Genomic DNA, 8,538 nt, shown 5'->3' with positions numbered 1-8,538 from the left:
AGGGCTTTTCCCCATAGTTCTCCTTAGGGTAACGGGAGGACACAAACTAGCGTCCTCCCGTCACCCTAGGCTCAGTATATAGGGAGCTCCAGCTCGCAGTATACTGAGACGCTGAAGCGGATCCCGACAATTATGTCTGGATCCACCCAGCTGCGTGAGTGACAGCTGGCTCTGCCTATCTAGAGACAGAGCCAGCTGTACCCGCCCCCTCCCCCGTCCGTTCCGTCAGTCAGCGCTGGCGGAGCGGGTGGAATCCAGCCCCTCCCCTGTCATGGCAGAGAGCTGTGACAGGATCGAGAAGTGAGGGAACGCCGGTATGTGTTCCCTCACCTCCCGATCTACTGAGCCGACCTGTGACAGTCTCATTGTCACAGGTCGCCTAGAACTATGAGGTGAGTGAAAAGCACCCCCCTCAAAGTTCTCCTTTAAAAAATGCTGAAGAGATCAAGAGCAAAGAAGAAAAATCAGCTCTGAAAATCATTGCTTATAAAAAGGTGTTACTCCGAGCAATTTGCTGCTTGCATTTTCCTGTATTACTTCTGCCAAACCAGGACTGTTACTACAATCGGAAGCTGGGAAAGCTTAAAGCAGCATTAAACTCTCAAACTTTATTTTAATAATGAATTCAAATCAAATGTATATTGCTCAGCAAAGTATTAAATGTGTGAGACACCGCCAAATTTTTCAAGCCCTGTATATATATATTTTGGTACTTGCCAATACCGATACCGGAAGTCCCATTAAGGAAGCCGGCGCTGTGTAATGACTCGTTGCTTGGCCTCCTGATTGGTCGAGAAGCTGGCCAATCAGGAAGCTGGGCAATGAGTCATTACACGGCACCTGGCTTCCTGATTGGCCGGAAAAGCCGGCTCCATGCTCCTATATCACCAGGGGACGAGGGAGCATGAAGCCAGCTTCCTGGCCAATCAGAAAACTGGGGGACAGGTAATGACTCTCTGCCCGGCTTCCTGATTGGCCAGCTTCCAGACCAATCGGAAGCTAGGTGTCGAGTTGTTACATGCTGCCCGGCCTCCTGATTAGCTGGGGAGCCGGCTCCATGCTCCCTCGTCACCAAGTAACGAGGGAGAATAGACCCGGCTTTCCAGGCAGGAAGCTGGGGAGCATGAGCAGGAGCAACGGCACAGATACCGAAACTAGTATCTGTGCATCCCTACCTTTTTTATAGTCATCATATTTCTGAACGGCTCATCAAGGAGCAGCATCTATTGCTAGTGATTTCATCAGAATTTGAAATAGTTAAAAACATTTTGACTTTAATATCACTTTAAAGTGTCCTTGTCGCCAGACCATGCATTTGAACAAAAATCTCCCCACGTGCATTCACTGTATTGTATGAATGCATGTTATTTACCTGTAAAAATCCCCTTTTTATGTAGACATCCAAAAACCCTGAGACTGCTGCTGGGCATCTTGGGTATCAATGGCCCATGCATGACTCGGTGCTGTTATTCAATATTGAAAAGAATGGGATGGGAAAATATTCCTGATAGAAAACTAGACAATAGTGGAGCACACATTTTAAAATGAACCTGTGTTTTTTGTCAATGCTAGGCCATGCTTAATTGAATCAAGTCCCTTATGGGATTGCAGTTGGAACTAATCCTAAACAACTTTAACTTCCATCTTTTACTTTGCTTATTCTTGGTTAGCTGATCCGTAGACGACATATACAATTTATTTCTTCCGGCTGTGATGCTGTCTCTCGGGTTCTGCCTAATCTCATCTGATTAGAGTAATCCCTTATCCTTATCTCCAGAGAACTGCTAATCTGCTGTCCCGCAGTCATCTGTGTGACCGCTTTACATATAAGGCACTGCATCTGAAGGAGAACTACAAGTGCCATCATGTCCTCACTTCCACTTTTCAGCAGGGAGCATGCTACTCCTGTCAAGTGTAAAGACGAGATATGGGAGAAGCCTTTGTTACTACAGACTGTCATCCTGGTCCTGGCATCCCTACCCACTAAAGCTGGCCATCCACTGCTCTGACAGCGGAGGGCGTCAGCTGTCAGAATACAGTAACCCTATAGGGACTATTGTATTTCCGTGCTGCTTGGCATGGATAGAGGAATCTGTTATATACATATTTTGTTCTGCCCACAGGATGAACAAACAATCTATCATTGCGTAGACAGCATGAGTCACTGACTTGAAGCAAACCTCTTCAGACATCACTGGCTATATTCTTGGTTTTGGTCAGTGGGTAATATATCCCTGTTCTTCCTGTTCCAGAGACTCCACCGGAACAAAGTAGAAAATGAAGGGAAATCCCACATCTGACATAAGCAACTGGAACAAGAATCCCAATTAGAAATTATTCCCTCTACTTCTGTTCCTGAGATAATAGAATTCCTATCACTTTTCTGCCCCACTTGGCGCTGCACAACCCCACTGAATCTGTGTACTGCACATGCATGACGCTTCCCCATTTATGCCTATGGGAAGGCTGCACTCATGGTGGCCTCCAATGGTCACTCCAAGTACAGCTTTCCCCTAGGATTGATTGGGGCAACAGCACGCATGAGCAGCACGAACCAGCCATTTTTTGGGCAGGGCTGGCTTGGGGCTGAAGGCAAGTATTTGTCCTAGTGGGATGCACTCAGATGGGGTGGGATGGGAATTAAAGGAAAATTGTACAAAGGTAAAATTTTTCTTTAGGGCCCATTAAAACCTCTCTAGTGTGGAAAATTGTGGGGATGCACATTATCCCAATGCATGTTATGTGTGAGTCCAGCGACATTCATTTTTGAAGATACTTCCAACACCTGATGCATGTTTTGCAGTGCACCACAATCAAATTATGCATGCGTTGTGGTGCACAATCCAACAGTGATGCATGAGCTTCCCCTCATCACTGCCATGACCGCAGTCTTATTCCATTTTTTTTTCCCCAGCTGGCCACTGGACAGCAGCAGATGATGTGACTGCAGTGCACATGGTGCTTGCACCCAGCTCTGTTCCTGGAAATGTATGAATGGCATGCACCACAGGCAGACATATAAAAATAAGGATGACACACTGCCACTAACAGAACCTGTCCCTTATCGGTAACCTGCAGCCTGTGACTGCTGCTCTCTCTGCAACACTCTTAACGCGTCCCCCTGCTGAATTAGACTTGTATACAAACCTGAGCATTTTGTAGCTCATTACAAATTCCATTGTCTTCTATGGTGCCTGTTCACAGCTAAGCACTCAAGCCTCTGGAGCAAAATGTGTCAAGTGTCTTAGTCCCATAGTCTTTAATGGAAGCACTTTTTTTTTTTTTTTTTAGGTGCTCCCATTTAAAAGTCTGAGGCCAAAAGCACTCTATTCTGCTTCTGTACTACAAGTAGTGCATAAAAACACTTGAAAAATGCACATACCAATTTAAAAGTAATGTCAGTAAATCACAAGCCTACACATAAGCTTAGGTGTGAATGAACCCTTATAGCTTTGCAATCTGCAGGGACTGAAACTTTTTTTTAAAGGAGAACTATGGGGTCAGGGCTTTTCCCCATAGTTCTCCTTAGGGTAACGGGAGGACACAAACTAGCATCCTCCGTTACCCTAAGCTCAGTGTAGCTCGCGGTATACTGAGACGCCGGAGCGGATCCCGACTTAGATGACGGGATCCGCCCAGCTGCGTGAGTTACAGCTGGCTCTGCCTATCTAGAGGCAGAGCCAGCTGTACCCGCCCCCTCCCCCATCCGTTCCACCAGTCAGCGCTGGCAGATCGGAGCGGGGAGAGGGGAATCCAGCTCCTCCCCCTGTCACGGCAGAGAGCCGTGACAGGATCGAGAAGTGAGCGAATGCCGGTATGTGTTCGCTCACCTCCCGATCTACTGAGCCGACCTGTGACAGTCTCATTGTCACAGGTCGGCTAGAACTATGAGGTGAGTGAAAAGCACTAACCTCATAGTTCTCCTTTAACAGAAAAGGCAATATAGTAAATGGAAGAAGACATAGATGAGGCTCCTATCCAGTACTGGAGAATGCCACTTACTGACTCCTCGAAGAAATTAGTCAGAGCATATATCTTTAACAATACACAGCCCCAGAACTAGCATCACTATAGAGTAATTCAATTACACCCTCCAGTGCTAGTTGGTAAGCTTGGCTGTGCCAGATAACAGGTTTTCTAAACTTATAATAGAGTTATGTGATCTGTTTGAGATAAAAGTAGTTAGTAGAGTTCATCTTGAAAGGCATTTTTGGGACCTGTGACTGCATCTTCAAATTATTATTGTATGCCCATGCAGATAAAATTCTAAAGCATACGGAAAGAAAAAGAAAGAAGACAACTGTAGACATTAAGACTACAGCGAAGGACAAATCTTTCATTTCCTTGGAAATATTGGCCATGTGACAAGGCCAGTCTATGTTCGAGGTATCCACAAGAACATTATTTTTCAGAGAATATTAAAGATAACCATGAGATATGTTTGTGATATTTACTGCAACAATTATAAATATAGCATTGGTTTTTAAAGGACATCTAACTCTATGCACAAACATATGTTAGCATGGTCTTGCGCACACCAGTGAGCAATCGTAGGGCCATGTTGTATGGTTAGATCTAGGGCTATTCAATACAAACTAGTAGTCCATCACTGGAGCCATTTTTTAAAATGTATTTTATTTGTTTAACCGATTAATCGAACTTAATATTCGGCTAACTAATCGATTTTGAAAATAATCGTTAGCGGCAGCTCTAGTTAGATCTAAATTGATGTGCTGTAAAGGATTTGTAAAGCTTCGTCTATTCACAACTTGTGGGTATCTTTTTTTTTTTTACTCTATTTCACATATGGCTTCAATTTTCAGGGTTGACATATTTGGTATTTACTCAACAGTCTCACTTTTTATTTTGAACAGCAATTTTGGAAATTATATTGTGCAGTTCAGCATTGTTGGCTCCCCATCACAGGAAGCTGCATGAGATAGACTTCACTAGAAGGATCAAAAAAGGTGAACTAACTCGCAACTCTTCACCCCCTGGTCCCAGCGCCACTTATCTGTAATGATGACTCTCTGCCCACCACGCACACCGGTCAGTACGACCCTCCCTGTCACCCACACTGGTCGGTATGACAATGCCCAGCAGCCACACTGGTCGTTATGACCCTGCCCAGCAGCCACACTGGTCAGTATGACCCTGCCCAGCAGCCACACTGGTCGGTATGACCCTGCCCAGCACCCACACTGGTCAGTATACCCCTGTCTCCCCATCACAGGAAGCTGCATGAGATAGACTTCACTAGAAGGATCAAAAAAGGTGAACTAACTCGCAACTCTTCACCCCCTGGTCCCAGCGCCACTTATCTGTAATGATGACTCTCTGCCCACCACGCACACCGGTCAGTACGACCCTCCCTGTCACCCACACTGGTCGGTATGACAATGCCCAGCAGCCACACTGGTCGTTATGACCCTGCCCAGCAGCCACACTGGTCAGTATGACCCTGCCCAGCAGCCACACTGGTCAGTATGACCCTGCCCAGCAGCCACACTGGTCGGTATGACCCTGCCCAGCACCCACACTGGTCGGTATGACCCTGCCCAGCAGCCACACTGGTCGGTATGCCTCTGCCCAGCACCCACACTGGTCGGTATGACCCTGCCCAGCACCCACACTGGTCGGTGTGACCATGCCCAGCACCCACACTGGTCGGTATGACCCTGGAGGCTATATTGCAGCATAACAGTTGCAATAGGAAGCAGAGATTGGTAAGTGCAGCCATGTGACCAATGAGAATCTCCTCTTTCTTTGGGCACAGAAGGCTTAGAAGTGATTCCCATTGATCAGCGTGGCCTGCTGACCAATCACCACCCTCCATTGCAATTACCGCCAGCTATAATGTGCTATTGCTGGGATTTGTTGTAGTCCTCCATAGCTGGTGGTATTTTGCATTGCGCTGTATAATGTACTTTTGCTGGGATTTGTAGTCCTCTATAGTCGGTGCCATTCTGAATTAATTGCTTTATAATTTTACACTTTCCTTTTCACTATATTGCACACCACACTATTTTTTTTCTTTTTTTACTTCCACCGCTCCAAGCTTGCTCCTGTGATGGAGTCCAATCTCAATACAAACTAGTAGTCCATCACTGGAGCCATTTTTTAAAATGTATTTTATTTGTTTAACCGATTAATCGAACTTAATATTCGGCTAACTAATCGATTTTGAAAATAATCGTTAGCGGCAGCTCTAGTTAGATCTAAATTGATGTGCTGTAAAGGATTTGTAAAGCTTCGTCTATTCACAACTTGTGGGTATCTTTTTTTTTTTTACTCTATTTCACATATGGCTTCAATTTTCAGAGTTGACATATTTGGTATTTACTCAACAGTCTCACTTTTTATTTTGAACAGCAATTTTGGAAATTATATTGTGCAGTTCAGCATTGTTGGCTCCCCATCACAGGAAGCTGCATGAGATAGACTTCACTAGAAGGATCAAAAAAGGTGAACTAACTCGCAACTCTTCACCCCCTGGTCCCAGCGCCACTTATCTGTAATGATGACTCTCTGCCCACCACGCACACCGGTCAGTACGACCCTCCCTGTCACCCACACTGGTCGGTATGACAATGCCCAGCAGCCACACTGGTCGTTATGACCCTGCCCAGCAGCCACACTGGTCAGTATGACCCTGCCCAGCAGCCACACTGGTCGGTATGACCCTGCCCAGCACCCACACTGGTCAGTATGACCCTGCCCAGCACCCACACTGGTCGGTATGACCCTGCCCAGCACCCACACTGGTCGGTGTGACCATGCCCAGCACCCACACTGGTCGGTATGACCCTGGAGGCTATATTGCAGCATAACAGTTGCAATAGGAAGCAGAGATTGGTAAGTGCAGCCATGTGACCAATGAGAATCTCCTCTTTCTTTGGGCACAGAAGGCTTAGAAGTGATTCCCATTGATCAGCGTGGCCTGCTGACCAATCACCACCCTCCATTGCAACTATTATGTTTCCATACAGCCTTCAGGACTATGTAGTTCCCTGGCTGTTATACCGGTTGGCATGGGTGAAGGTCATCATCTGCTTCTAGATAGGCAGAGCCAGCTGTCACTCACACAGCTGTGTGGATCTCAACATTAATGTCGGGATTCGTCACGGCTGCGGCGGTCTCAGTATACCGCGAGCTGTAGCGATATACTGAGCTTTGGGTCATGGGAGGAGGTTAGTATTTGTCCTCCTGTGACCCTTAAGAGAACTATGGGGAAAAACACTTACCCCCTAGTTCTCTTTTAATATTCTTCTTATGCATTGCAATCACGCAGCCGCTTCTTATGCATTGCAATCACGCACCCACTTCTTATGCATTGCAATCACGCAGCCGCTTCTTATGCATTGCAATCACGCACCCACTTCTTATGCATTGCAATCATGCAGCCGCTTCTTATGCAGCACATCAAACTTCTCTATATCCATTACATAAGACTGGTGGATACTATGCCTACTCTTTCGACAGTCACCAGTCTTGCAACAACCCCCTCGTAGTTCCATTGCAAGCGAACAGCGTCATGATTATATTCCTGCTTTCTGTAATGGGAGGACCCAGGAGGCTCAGACTCCCAGTCTATCACACCCACTAACTTCATTACATGTGTCCACAGTGTCTTTTCATGGCCAGGCCAGGAGACTCCCGGCCTGTCCAACCCAGCGAGATTTAGTTTGGCTACATACTTGCCCAATCAATACAATTCCTACTGCCTGAGACTTGTAGTTCCTTCTAGCGATGCCACACATAGAGAATTGAACTGATGTGGCCACTTGCCATAACAACACTCTATCAACTGAAGTGGTTACACCACAAATATAAAGTTTTTTCAGCAACTGGTTTGTATAAACAGTTTGAGCATTTAGAAAGCCGCCACTCCTTTTTGAAAAGAATATCTGTAAAGTCAAGGAAACTGGACTTGCTGTATTTTTCTTGAAGACGTTTCACTGGTCACCCAACCAGCTTTCTCAATTCAGAATTACTTGTACAAAAATTCTCTGGGAATAAATATCCACAATATCTGTCCAGCATAACGGTTGCAATGGGAAGAGATTGGTCAGCACCACCAGCTCGCGATGAGCAACATTCACCATATTTATTCCCAGATATTTTTTGGACAAGTCATTCTGAATTGAGAAAGCTTTTCGGATGTCTTCAAGAAAAATACAGCATGTCCAGTTGCTTTGACTTATTCTTTACAGATATACCATGAGCTGGATGAATGAGAACCTTCACAGACTTTTTGAAAATAAGTATTGTTGTCCTGGTGTTAGCTTTGTGAATAAAGCCTTCTTTGCCCCAGTGACCATCATCACGGTGCATAAAGTGAGGGAAAAACAAAACATTTTTGGTTATCGGTACAGGAGGAATCCTCCAATAGGGGGCACTTCTGGTGACACCTAAGAGAATATTCTCATTGGAGAGATTTCCTCTCACTTCAGGCTTTGTCCTGTTTCGAACAGGAAGTAAAAAGGCAAAAATGTCCCTGCCCCAAAAAAAAATGACATTTAATCCAATTCCTTCTTT

Source organism: Nanorana parkeri, unplaced genomic scaffold (assembly GCF_000935625.1).
Source record: "Nanorana parkeri isolate BGI_ZX_2015 unplaced genomic scaffold, ASM93562v1 scaffold89, whole genome shotgun sequence".
NCBI classification, from domain to species: domain Eukaryota; kingdom Metazoa; phylum Chordata; class Amphibia; order Anura; family Dicroglossidae; genus Nanorana; species Nanorana parkeri.
Note: the sequence above shows the minus strand (reverse complement) of the source record.